Genomic DNA, 14,277 nt, shown 5'->3' with positions numbered 1-14,277 from the left:
GATCCAGACAATGCTTTTGTTGATCCAGTTTGAGGTTTAATTTTGTATTTAAATTCAGTGAAACAATAGATATGACCCAGATACAGGCCTGTCTAAATGTGAACAAAACTTGGCCCATAAACTGCAAAATCTGCTACATTTATATTCAGCTGCCTGTATTCTGAGGTACCCTGTATGCAAGCCTGTATCAGCAAGCAAATGTGTCCTTTTCTGAGAAAGTGAATGTCTCTCAGTGAATGGCTTCACATTCTTGCTTACAAAGCTCCTTTTTGCTAGAGTTGCTGTGAAAGGGTTGCTGAATTGAAAAAAACATAATTGCCCAGAATTTTATTTACTGATTGTCAGCTGATAGAATGCAGTTCATTCAATCCCAGGCAAATCAAGTCCTGAAGAAACACTGCTATGAACAAGTTCTGACCCAAGTGTTTTCTCATTTCATTTAAGCTTTTATAAAATCCTGTTCAAAGGACATTCTAATGGAAATAAAGATTAATCCCTAGTGGAAGTTACCCAAACAAAACATTTAGTAGAAGCAGACATTTCAAACTACTTTCACTGATGGGCCAAGATCAGAGAATTTTTCAGTATTCCAGTTTCTCTTCACCCTGGGAATAACATTTTCTGCTATTTAAAACAAAATGTACTATAAGAAAAACACAACAACTAGAAACACTTTGAAAAGAGAAGGAAATGCTTTTTCCTCCCTAATACTATTTCAGGGTAAATTCACCTGTGTTTTCCTTCCTGGCTTTCATGTAGAGTGAAAGGGCTTCTTCCAATCATGGTGTTTTGTAATTCCTAATGAGGCAGCAATGGCTGTTATGCTGGCAGAGGCCTGCAGGGTGGATGAGAGCCCCTTTTGGCTCTCCATGACCATTTTGTAAAACACAGTCAGTAAATCCAATTAAAAGTAGCATTGGAATTGCAGAAGTGTCCAGTTACTGAAAATATTATAACATCTCCTGACTGCAGATCAAGTTTTCTGCTCGTAAGCACATTTTAGTGTGGTGATTTGTTCAGACAAACAGCTGAGTTTTTATTTCCATGTAACATTTTTGTGTTTGTCAAAGGTTGTGGGGCTTCTTTTGGTATTTATGGGTTTGGAAGAGCCTGGCCTCTTCTCCTGGTACTTGGCAGTACTGCCAAGGTTTACACTCAGTCTCATTACTTATACCTCATCTTGAGTGAGGAAGGATTATAGCTGAAGTGAGTGATGCTGATGTGTTTGTTCTTTCAGAAAATACCAGCTTGGACCATTAAAACCTCAAATTACATTTAGGCTCTCCTTATATTGGCCATTGCCCTTTGCTATACCTTTCTCATCTAACTGCAGACTGTAAAAAGCTTTCAGCTGGAGCAACCTTGGCTAAAAAGAAGAAGATCTGTGAGTCCAAAGCTGATGCATACAGCTTGGTCTGGAAGGGTCATAAGAAAGATTTTATCTTTTTGCATTTTATCTTTTGTGGTGTTTAGTGGTAATGAAAGTAAGAATACAAGATGCTGTGATAGTCTAGGGTTTTAGCTGCATATTTTAGGGTTTCTTAAATAGATCTAATTTTAAAAGTTTCTCTCTAAAAAAACTGGGTTGGTTTCTTTTGGTCCTGAAGCCCTCAGAACATTCTGAAGAGATATTTCTTATTTAAAATTTTACATAGAAATTGTTTATACATAAAAGTTAGTCTTTTTATATTGCTGGAGTTCAAACCTAATGCTGTGTGTCCATCAATCATTCTATTCCAAAGAATAACTATGCTTTCCAATTGATCTGAACTTCTGGGTGACTGGTTTTTTTCTGAGGCTGACTCTCTGAGTACAGCATGCCATCATCTCACAGTGTATTATTCCACAGAAAGCTTGGGATGGAATTAAATGTTATATTGGTCACTAAATTAACCAAGCTTTTCCCAACAATTATTTTCTTCCCCTGGTAATCACTAGTGACTTTAAAAAAACAAACTATGTTTGGATTCAAAAGACCAGCTCTCAGAGGAGTTAATGTAATGGCTGTGTTGTAGAAGGCCAAGTGTTCTTTCCTAGTTTAGTCCTTGCTTAAATGCTTTCTTCAAAGCTGAGTATGCTTGGACGTATTCTTTGGTATTTGAATGTTAGGAAATGGAAAATTAAAAATAATAATAGAGGAAATTCCCATCTGGGAAATCTGTTGTGTACTCAAAGCACCTTTAGTTGCAAGCTTGCACTTTGTGGCCTTGACACATATTGTACCTAAAGATCAAGCTTGGATTTGAGCTTTCCCAAGGTTTTTAGCGAGGGGGTGGGAGGCCTGGGAGAGGATTAATTCAGCTTTGCCTAATTCCATTGCTCTCAGTATTTCTGGTGCCTGGTGCATGGCCCTTTTCTAAAGATGTTCCCTTTTCAAAAGGAACACAGAGCTTGTCTTGGCTCTAGATTCAGGCCCAAGACCACAACTGTTCCTTTGACTCCTGTGCAGAAATTGATATAGCACTGAGCAAAGGTGTAAAAGGGATGGTCCTTGCCTTTTCTTCAAGAGCATCAGAAATGCTCAGTGTCTGGGGCAGGGAATGCGCAGCCTGTGCAAAAAGCAGTGGTAGAAGAGTTTGGTGAAACTTTCACAACAAGTGTACGACAGTTATTTGTTTCTCTTCTGGCACAGATAAAATAATAATCTTCGGTGTTTAAAGTGCAAGTCTTACAGAAATCTCAATGATGTTGTGAGCTGTGTAGGCAGGATTTACAAGCAGCCAAACAAAACCCAAAGATCATGATGGTCTTCCTATGGAAATGTGGGTCTGGGAGAGCAGCAGCCAAGGAAAGTTTGCAGAAACATCACACAGATTTACTTGAAGCATAAAGCCAAGAGGGAGCTCTCAGGGCTCAGCTACTGGCTGGAAGGAGACTTGGCATCATGAGCAAAGGAAGTGCTTCCTTGAATGCTCAGTAGCCCTTTGCTTATGTATTCTGTAAATAAATGCAAATGTCAGAAAGAGAGGAAATCAGTAGTTGATATAAAGTTTGTAAACTAGTACTTTTCCCTGAGACCGCTGTGAGCATGTGCATGTGTTTGAAGCTATTTAACTAATTAAAATGTTTTACAGGAAACATGTAATTTCAATCTCATTTATATGAAACTTAAAAAACAAATGGTGCAATTGGTCTTGTTCTTACAACCATAGTGTTGATCATGGCTATGAAATGATAGATTCATAGATTCTTTCTGGTGGCATTCAGCAGCCACAAAAGGGCAGTGCTGATGGGAGGCCAATTTGCAATACGAGTGCTTTGCTCTTTCTTGCTCATTCACTTGTGCTGCATTTGGCACTTGAAAACATCTTTTTTGGAAAATGTTCCTAGAGTTTTGCTTTCACATTTCTGTAAATTCCTGTGACACTTGGTGTTATGGTCTATGGTCACCTGCTTTTCAGGTGCTCCATTGCTCTGAACATCTTTGTGGCCCCCCTCTGGACTCAGTCCAGCACATCTCTGCCATGCCGAGAGCTCTGGAGCCGGACTCAGAACTCCAGGTGGGGGCTCATTTACCTGTATGAAAAGTTACACCCTGTTGGCTATTCTGCATTAAAAACTATATGTTTTTTTCCTTCTCAGTTTATATGTAACCACAAGTATCTGTTGATGTAGGAATATTGAGAAAGTTAATTCCTTATTGCAGAGGAGAACTATATTTCTGCAATACCTAAATCTTGCAAAATAATCCGTATGCCTTGTGTGCTAATCCTGCCACTGATTTAAGAAAGTGGCCCAGAATACAACATGTATTCCACAAACCCTGTGGCAGGGCAGAAGCAGCACAGCAGCCATCTCTGAAGTGAACTGTCTTCCTCGTACTTGCTGCTGGGTCTTTGAAACAAATAAAAGCATAGAAGAAAAAAAAAAAAAAAAAAAAAAAAAAAACAAACCAAAAAAACCCCCAAAAACCTAGAATATGATGGTTAATCAAATTTGTGGGTGTCTATGAGCAACCAGTGTGAAGCAGAAGTAAAAAGCATAATGTACTTTTTGGCCATGCTAAGCAACGTGGTTTTGTAGAGATACCCAAGACATTGTAAGTGACCATGATAAAGTATTTTACAGCTGAGATCACCTAGCTTTAACAAAGCCTAATTTGAATTTAGACAGGTGGCAACAAGGATTAGTAGATTGTTTAGAAGAATGGGATGGATTAAACATTTCCCCGTTATTCTTTACTAAGAGATAAAAGTATCTTGATTTCTATAGCCTGGTTGGCAAATGCTTATAAGGGGATAGGACAAGAATTGTAAATGGATTGAAGGGTTATATACCAGGGTGTAAAAAAAAAATTATGTAAAAGGCTAATATTAATTCCAGATTGAGTGTTTATTATCTCGTTAATTTAGGCCAGAAACTGGAAGGTTCCTGAGCACTCATAGAGCGAAGCTCTAAACAGGACTGGAAGGAAAGAGGAGTTTAAATTGTTGGGAGATTGAGCATGATAAGCCCAGTGGAAGGGATTGTGTAACTAATTTGGAGAATTCCTGATGATAAGAATCCGTGTGTAACTGCTATGTTCAAAAGGAAACCAGATCAGTGCTTGCACTGTATTTATTTTTTGGTAATCCTGTGCTAAGACTTCTGCCCCTTTCTTGTAGGGATCAGCAGAGATTTGTCCCCCTAAACTATGTAACAAACTTTGTTAAAAAGTTTTCCTTGTTATTGAAGGGATCTAGGACAGCAGCAGTGCCTTTGGTCTCTCTTTTGCTGCCTTCTGTCTAAGGCTGTTTTGTCTACAGCTGTTTCTTAGCTCCTTATTTGGTTATCAATATTGGGTGGATATTGTGTGGAAAGTGGGCACCTGGGCATCTGTTGTGTGATCTCCTGGGACTGCAGGAAGCCTTGCTGCAGGATCTGTATCCCAGTTCTCCACTCCTGCCAGGGAGAGAGTTGCTGATTTCTTTGTCTATCAAAAGGTGTTAGCACTGGAGCAGTGTTCCCCCATCCTCTGTTTATACAGACACTTTGTGTCTTTAAAGGCTATTTATTTTTTTGTTTTGAACATTTCACAGGCACATTGCTGTTTACTCAAGCAAAGGCCTGGAGTACAACTGAGTACTTGTCATGCTGTACTGATTGAATCCAAGTTTGTTTTCTCCCTGTTATTCCTTTTCTGGTGCATAAAAAATGTCATGGGAGACACATGCACTTTCTGGATTCCTTGAATATTCCTTGGCCGCTGTGTTATGGCAGAGCTCTGTATGCAAGAGACATGACAGCAGGAGAGATCCTCCTGCTTAGGTTGTCTAGAAGTGCTATTTACTTTTTTCCCTGATGGCTTTGGCACAGGTAAAATAGCAATGAAATTTCAGAGGGTAGCAGTCATACGTTTATCTATCAGTTTACCTTGCTCAACAGTGCATAGCTAATTCCTTTTTTTTCCTGTAGATTGCTGTTTGAAAGCACTCACTGTGTAGCCAGCTACTGTGTGTGCTTTAAGCTGAGAAATAAAAACATGCTGCCAGCTACAAGGTCTTGTTGCTGTACTTTTCCTTGTGACCTTTAACAAATTCAAACCATTGTTATTGTGCACAGAATCTAGCAAGGCTATAATCACCATTAAAGAGGGTGGTTGGTTTATGTTTACTTTGGGTTTCACTATTTTAGGGCAGACGGGAAATATATTTATGGTGGGGGGGTGTTTCGGATTTTTTTTGTTGTTGTTTTTGGTTTGGCTTTTTTTAGGACAGAAATAATCTTTTCTGTTTACATTTGTGGAGTGAGCACAGCCAGGTCCATGCAGCAACTGGGACTCCTGTGCCACAGTACATGACTATTGTGTACTTTCTCATCCCACATCCAATTGACCAGTGGATCAGTGGATAAACAGGTTCCATCTGATTGAGTGAGATGTCTAAACACTTGGTAACTATTGCTGTAGAAAAAAAATATTTCTTCTGAACTGAAGAAAGAGTTCTAATTCACTCACATCTTGAACCCTACATCCCAACTTTCTGCTAGTAAAAATAAATAAATAAAATAAATTTTAAAAAACCTCTCCAGATTTAACACTTGCATCTTTTCTGAGGCTTCCACCAGTAGTTTTTTTTCCTCCCCTTTTGCTGTTTCTTGCCTTTATTTGCCCAGCATACACTGTCATCTTCCTGCAAACTTGGGCATGGACAAAAGGCATTGTGTGGGATGCCCAGTTCTGAGCACTGTGTCCTCCAAGACCCAACTCAGCAAGGAGCTCCTGAGTCCCTGTCACAGCCTTTGCCTTCACAGGGAAATTTCCTGCTGTCTTCTATCACCATGCAAATCTTGCTCAGTAGGAATTTCAATCCCCGACCCATCTGTCAAATGTGGCCAAAACTGCTGGTCAGACCTACAGCACAACTGTATAAAACCCATTTAATTAGCAAAGTAGCCTAAGACTGGATTTTCAATTGTAATGCATATAGGCAGGTATGTATTCATACCCAGCTCCTAGAACATTAGCTCTGAAGATGTGCTGTTACATGCATTCTGCAAATAGATAATTGGAGGGGGAGAGGGAGGAAGGAGAGGGATGTTTGTATCATTTCATGGCAAGTAACCATGTCATTCATACCACACCTGGGTGTTTCTGACTTTCTTTCTCACACAAGTGCTAATGAAATACTTTGTGGTTAAAAAAAAAAAAAAAGAAAGGAAAAAAGAGCTTGGAAACCCAGTATCCAAAGGGTTTCAAAACTTTATTGTATGTGCCAAATATTTCCAGCTGTTATTGCCTTCCACTCATTTCCCACAGCATCTTGGCCTGGGTCTGCTAGTGATCTTTCTTCATTGATGGCATGAGATGTTAGCTGAGCCAATGTTTATGCTGCTCAGAAAGATATTCCTCAAGCCTTACTTCAATAATGATTTTAAAGCTTGTTAACCTGTTTATCTTCAAAGGATAGAAGCTTTTAATGCTAAATAAAGTGGAAGGCATTTATATAGATTTTGATAAGGAGTACAATTGGACATCAGACTCCAGTCTCTGTTACAGACTAGAAGCCATCACACATTCTTCAGTTGCTTCTCCCTGAGAGGAGGGAGATTAGACTACAAACATGGGTGTCTGAAGCAGCATTACATCTGCTCACTCCAACCCATTGAGAATTTCTAATGTACAGCTCCTTCAAAAGAAAACAGCTGCTAAGATATTCAGTAGTGGAAAATTTGGTGATGGCTTGCTATAGCTTCTGTGATCCTTCATGGATTGCCTTGTGGCATAGCATAATTTTGTGAGTGGCTTAATTTAATTAAATCTAGACCAGAAAAGGATATCTTGGATATTGTGGAATCAGCTGCTTTCTATCATGAGATTTTAGAAAGTCCTTTAGGCAAAGCAGTTGCAAAATCTGTTTAAATTTTCTTATATATCAGCCTACTGTGCTTTCTGAAAAACTTGATGTCAAGTTACTTAGGTTACTCAAAACCACTGCCTGGTTGATTGACTGCTCTTTGTTATTTTGGCTTTAAACATTCATTAGAATGGAAGGAAGGTTTTTCCACCATTCACACTGGTGCTGCTTGCATTTTATATTTCTTTCTGTTTTAGTGATGAAAGCATCCTGCTGGTTAATTGTTGTAAACATTTACCTAGCACTTTGCAGTCACTAATGAATTAATCTCTGTAATGCTGGGTAAGTGTTATGTGTATTTTAGAGCTCAAGAGTGTTGATGAGACATACCTAAGGCCCTAAAGTGTGTCAGTAGTGTAGATGAGGATTTAATTTGAGAACATTACTGTGACTCACTGTAGTTAATGTGCAAGCAGCATCAGTCTGTGGGTTTGTGTATGAGCCAGGATTTGCAGTATTACAGAGATTACATCTTTCTTATTGTTCTAAAGCAGCTCTTTCAGGTTGTGCTCATTTTCCTTTGAGAAGTGGATATTTTTAAAATTCCTGCTTCTATGTCACAGAAATGTTAAGTTTAATGGAAAGGAAGTTTGATTTGCAGCTAAAAACCATTAACTGTTTCAATATCAATCCTAGAAGTTAGACTCCAAAAGGTGAAAATACACTCTCCTTCTCCCACTGATGGGACAGAGAGACACAGCCTGTTCTCTCTCCCACTTCCCTGTCTGCAGGGACCTCCAGAACCAGCTTGTGCTGCTGAGCCTTGGAGGGGCTCCCCAGTCTCACACAGCAGAGCTACCAGAGCTATGGGTAGCACAGCCAGGAGGAATCCTACATCCCAGCCTGTGTGTGATAAAGAGAATGAATGGACCAGGGGCTGAGCAGCACAGGCAGATTCTGCCCTAAAGGCCTCTTTGCACTCTAACTCACAAAGGTATCACCCCACTTTTTCTGGAAAGATGAGAAAAACACCCTTGTTTTATTCCATGACTGACAGAATCACCATGCAGAAAAAGCTGGCACTTGCTTTGTTAGCAGCAGCTCAGAGCACAAGGCACCACTAAAAGCTGTGGTGTAGCAGAAAGAGCAGCTCATGGAGTATAAAGATCTTTTATTTCATGCTTGCTTTCAACAGTGGTGTTTCTGTTATTTAGGCTTCCTGACCCAGGGATACTACTGGGTCTGCACTCACAGCCTGGACTGTACCAGTTCAGTGTGCATGACTATGGCTGTGGTTTGGTTTGGGGATTTTTCCCTCCACAGATACACTTTATATTGCTTCACTCATTCAGAATTTAAGGTAGAACTAAAATTTTGTTGAACGAGATACACAGGGTGGGGAAGGGGAAATAATTTCCCAATCACATATTACTTGTTCCTTCCCTTTTACCTCATCACCATGTCCAGATGTTGCAAAATGAAACTTAGAGCTCAAATATGTAGACGTCGGGGTTTGTAGCTCAACACCTCGTTTAAAGGCTATTTGTTTGAGTGAAGTAACAATGCCAACTAGTGGTCAGATCTCTCACTGAGAAGAGATTTGGTATTCTAGCAAAGAAAAAAATAGTAAAAATGTATGTAAATCACAACAGCTTTTGTGACAATCGCACTACTCAGCTAAGGAAAAGACTGTAAGTATTGATTTTTGTTGAATAGGACATTTCAATTAGTAAGATAACAAGTGTATCATTAGGTTAATGACATGCTGTCCTTGGACAATGTCTTAATACCCTGTTATGCTTTTCTTTTTTTCAAAACTAAATTCATCCCACTCCTAATTTGATCACCTGTGCAAGTGACATCAGAACCAAAGAAAGGAATATGTATTCTCTCTGTCTTGTTTCACAATAGTATCTGGGGGGGTTCTTCTTTTCTAAAACTTAAATGTGCATTTGGGCTTGAATAACCCACTCTGGCTTTGAAAGTCCATGGTTATTCTAATAACAAGGGATAATATTCCAACATCACTGAAGGCTTTTTTCTTTCTCTTCTTCAGTCTTACGTTTAAGTGTATATCAACATATCAACGTTGATGAGGTGCTCTGCCAGAGCTGCTCCTTATTTTTGTTCTTTCTTAAGGGCTCCTTTTGTCAAGATAATTAGGTTTTGGGATACATATGTAAATGTTACTAGCTGTAATCTGGGTGCCAATATCGAAATTAAGTTATCTTTATATATTAAAGACATAAAACTGTAAAGCAGCTATTTGGAATTTTCATTTCTTTTAGGTTTTTGGGGTGGTTTTTTGCCTGGGGTTTTTCCCCCTTTTAAAATGATTTCCTTCCTATAGTGTTCACTCAGCCCTCAATTGTTTTAGAAAACTCATGTGCTGATTGACAAGATTTCAGTAGATGATGCAGGGAAAGGCACCAATTGGGAAGACAGCACTCTGGGATCTACACAGTGGCTAAAATTGCAGTACCTTTTCACTCTGCCTTAGCTAGATATTTTCAGAGTCTGCAGGATGCAGGTGCTGTTTCTTCAGAATCTCCATCCTGCACATCTCTTGATGTGCCTGATGTTGAGGTGCACTATTCTTTCAATATGCAGTGTGCTTTTAGACATTCCCTGGAGTTTCTCCTAGAAATTGGTGTAACTACCTGCCTACCTGACTTTTGAAAAGCTGGATTTGCATGTGTTTTCAGGTACTTATAATTATTAATTTTGCATCCACAACAATTTTGAGCATACCTATGCCATTCATCATGTTTCATGGTTTCTTCAGATAGTAGTTACCTTGTATGTTGAGTGAAGTCAGCCAGTTTGTGTATAGTTATTAATCTCTTTAATACAGCACCTGTATTTCATTTTATCCAAAGGCAAGCAAGGTTCATTTCTCTGATGCTTAGTGAACTTTGGATGGATTCCTTGATCTCATGTGTTTCACTGCAATGCTGAGAGTAGGAGCTCTGATTCACTTTGAGCTGCAGAAAAATGTGGATCACGCTTAAAGGAAATATTTGGGGGGCTAGTTTTGGTTTGTGCTAGAGCTCCAAATCCTTCTTCCCTTTCTGGCAGGCTTCTGTATGCACTGTCCTCTTTCACCATGGAATAAGCCAGGCAGAAACTCCTTTCTCCTTCCTGCAGCATCAGGAGTTGAAGCCTGCTGCCTTTGTCTGTGGCATTGTCCAGTGCCTGTTTATGGCACTGCTGAGTGTCAGATTTGTATGAGCATCCTTATCCAACATGATACTTCACCTCTGCTTTCACCTCCCTAACAGAAACCTACTGACCTTCCATCTTCAGAGCACCATATACTCCAAGACAATTCTGAAGTTTCCCATTTGTTTTGGAGGAGTGTGAGGATGAATCCCATTCTCTGGCTCCTCTCTATCCCTACAGGGGTTTTGAGTTTCTCAGTCACTGTTCTGGCTCCAGACCCTGGGGTCTTGGTTTTTCTCCTCCTACCTTGCTCGTTCAGTGCTGGCAAACCCAGAGGGCAGGCACACTCATATAAGCCAAAGTTTGTTCATTTATTTTTTCATCTGGGACTACTTCGAAGATCATTTACTAACAAGCTTTGCAGAAACAGCTTTCTAGCACTACTGCTGAATTTGGAAGTCCTTCATGTTGCTCAGTTATCTCAGACCTGGTTTTTTTTTTGCTTTTTCTCCATTTGACTCCAAGCTCCATGGTTTGCATATTGCTTTTATTTGCCACTTCAATTTTATTTAATTTCAGCTCAGAGACATCAAACACTGGCTGCATTTCTGGATATATGTATTTCCTGCTTTCTTGCCCTTTGTAGCCTGAAGGCAGCCTAAGTTCATAATTGAACTACAGGCGAGATGGGAAAAGAGAACTGTTTGTTCCATGAACTCAGCAGCATTAACCATTAACTATGCCTCTGTTTATTTTTAATGAAGGAAGAAGTGGAAAAAGTAATAGCATCTGTCTCTCACCTGTATTGATACATGGCTTTTAAGGAGGTGGGAAGCTTGAGAAGAGAGACAGAAAGAGGCAAGCATTGCTTTATGTGATCTTTTCCACTTCTACTCCTGGAGAAAGGATTTCAAAATTTATTTCCCCCACCTCAGTTTTTGTCTCTTTCTTTCTTCCCTTTCCCATTACCTTGAATTACCAGGAAGTTTTAAAAGAAGAGGAGGGATGAAGCAGTGTTCAATCCACCATTCTGCTCCCCACTGCAGCCTTTCCCCTTCCCTTCCTGGCAGAAGAATGCTGCTTTCTTGCTTTTGGGGTTTTTCAGTTGCTAGGAATTCAAAATATTTGTGGCTTTTTGAAAAATAATTTTGGAAATTGCGTCAGTGCTGAGGCCCTGGGGCTGGAAATGCCAAGTGTTACCTAAGTGGAATAGTTGGCAGCCCAGTGTGGCACTGTGTGATAGGAGATGAACCTGGGGCAAGAGGAGCCAAGCACCGAGGGTGGAAGGCCCCCAGCTGTTTCTGAGTCACGGTCAGGCAGAGGAGCAGTGCCCTGATTGCAGAGGGCAGCAGGCTGAGCATGAGAGGCAGCCCACACACAGATCTTGGTGGCAGAGGGAAACCAGGCACTAAATGGAGAGGTGAGCAGATGAGGATCAGAAACTTTTGACTCTCAGGAAGCAATGGGTTTTCTGAAGAGGGACCAAAATTCAAGGACACCCAACCAGCCTTAACCTGTCATGCTTCCTCCTTCCAAATCTGCTGCTTGCCACAGGAGTCTGGGCAAATGGAATTACTTTTTTCCCCACCCTGTACAAAACTGTCCTACTTGATGGATTCAAAAATGAATGATGAGCAAAGTCAGGAATCTGGAGAAAAAGAGCTCCTCAGAGTGAAGTTAGTGGAAAAAACCAGAGCAGACGCCCCTCCCTCCCCCTGGCATAACATGCAGTTCTGTGGAGTAACACACAAACCAAGGGAATCCTGCCATCTCTAGGGAAGGCTTTAAGATGTTAAAATTCTCGTTTTCCTTGGCATGTGAGGAAATGTCGTTTGTTGTTTTAAAATGAATATTTCAGTAGTTCCAGCAGAAGAATTGAAAAATCTCATGTACAATAATGAGGAGGGTAATGTATGTGCAAGTGACATCTGTGGAAAAGAATCTGGAGTGTTCAAATATGTCCAGTTTGCTGGAAACATTTAAGTTTGATAGTGTAGTGCTCTTTACAATATATTTTAAATATCTTTATGTATTTAAATATACAAAATATATTTTATATATGTAAATATGTAATATATAATTTATAATATATTTGACTGGTTTTTTTCTTATTCAAAATTTGGAAGCCTATTATCAGTAGAAATGACCCTTCTTCCTTGAAAAGGCCCCTTTGTTCTCTAAGAAAATAATTTTATATTGTCAAGAAATTTTACTCAAGCAGAAGAGAAACTGGGTTTTTAAATCTTTTTTTCCTGTGCCAGGTGTCCTTGCTAACAGCTTCACTGCAGTTCGTGCAATGGTCTGGCTGCTTTGCTCCTTGGCACTGCCTGACATTCTGATAAATTTTTGGTAAATCTGCACATGATTAGTCAATTCCAGGGTGAAAATATGTTCAAAAGCATACTCATAAATATTGCTCAGTACCATTTTGCAACAATATACATACAGGAATTCTCCAGTTGCCATTACAATGTCCTACAACAAGCACTAGGCTACTGCAGTGCAGTTGTTCATACTTACCTCTGGGGAAATTTTTATGGCCTGTGTTGCAAACTTTTCAAAATCCAAACCAGAAATTTCCCCTTTTGGCTCAGTTAGGTCCCCAATGGCTTGCCTGATTCTGTTTCCAATGGTTTTGGGGTCCAGGGCCCCATTTCCTTCTGTTCAGAGATGGAACTCAAATGTGAGGCACACAGGACAGTTGGTCTGTGTTTTTCCAGATGCCTTGGAGAACAGAAGTGTAAGGCAGACTTGAGGGAGATGTGAGATACACTGCTCTGACCCCCTTCTACCTTTCCAGGGATTTGCAGAGGGGAATGCAGACCTGGCCAAAATTTTCTGCCCTATTTCTTCTTCTAGGCAAATTCCCTTCTTCACTCTTCTCCTATGATGAATTAGAGACAGATATCTGGACTGCAGAGACTTTGATGGACAAATGTGGCCATCCATACTATGTGGCTACATACTATTCCTCTACTATATTGCTATTTTCTTTTGACAACACTTTTTTCTTGTTGACATCTGGTAAGTGCAGACTCGACTTTTGAAATCCTGGATGAAGGAGGAGCTCTGATTCTTTCCTTTCATCCTGCAAGGACAGCCAAGAATAGAGAAGACTTTGGCTGACCACCCAGCTACAGGGAAGGAATGTGGCAGATAGGAATATCACCAAAGCAGAGCAGGTAGAACTAAAAAGGCACATCAGATGTGGTGATCTGAGGGAAGGTGGGAGAGGTTTGCAGGTAGGTGAATGCTCAAAGTAGGGGTCCTGGGAGCCCTAAAAAAACACTTCATGACATCATATTCCTAAGCTCCTGAGAAACACCTATCTGGATCTTTTGGGATAGTAGTAACAAGAAAACCTGCATCACTAAGGTAATAAATATCTCTGCTCTAGTGAGAAATGTGGATTGGGAAAAACCTTCACTTCTTTTCATATTTCTATTTTTAAGGGGTTTTTTTCAAAGTAACACATGAAAAAACTGAAGCTTTTGCTGCCAAATTCTGTCCTGTTATGCACAAACACGACTTTCAATCACCTTTTGAGGGAGGGCTATGGACTTCACTGAGTATAGAAAAGAATTGCATAGGCTTGGACTAGGAATGATCAGTAACTATGAGGGACTTCAACAAATTTGTAACCAAGAAGTACCTGATGAGCAAAAAATGATGAGCTATCTCAAGGTTGGGGTGTGGAATAAATAAAGACACAGTAAAAATATAAATCAATAGGATCAACACAACATCCCAGAGCCAAAGAAATAGCAAAATACTGGAAAAAAAAAGTCAACAAAACCAGAAACATCAGAAGGGCAACAAAAGGTGTGAGAAAAAAAGGGTT

The 14,277-nt window shown here is 39.9% G+C and overlaps 1 long non-coding RNA gene across 1 annotated transcript in view; it reads left to right on the top strand.

The window, feature by feature from the left end:
* Positions 1–13,722, top strand: part of LOC143693731 (uncharacterized) — a 45,334-nt gene extending 31,612 nt beyond the window's left edge. Inside the window, exon 3 of the long non-coding RNA XR_013181673.1 lies at positions 13,296–13,722. This is a non-coding gene — a long non-coding RNA (uncharacterized LOC143693731). The remainder of the gene's footprint in view (positions 1–13,295) is intronic.
* Positions 13,723–14,277: the final 555 nt, after the last annotated feature.

Source organism: Agelaius phoeniceus, chromosome 3 (genome assembly GCF_051311805.1).
Source record: "Agelaius phoeniceus isolate bAgePho1 chromosome 3, bAgePho1.hap1, whole genome shotgun sequence".
NCBI lineage: Eukaryota > Metazoa > Chordata > Aves > Passeriformes > Icteridae > Agelaius > Agelaius phoeniceus.
This window is presented reverse-complemented; position numbering and strand designations above follow the sequence as displayed.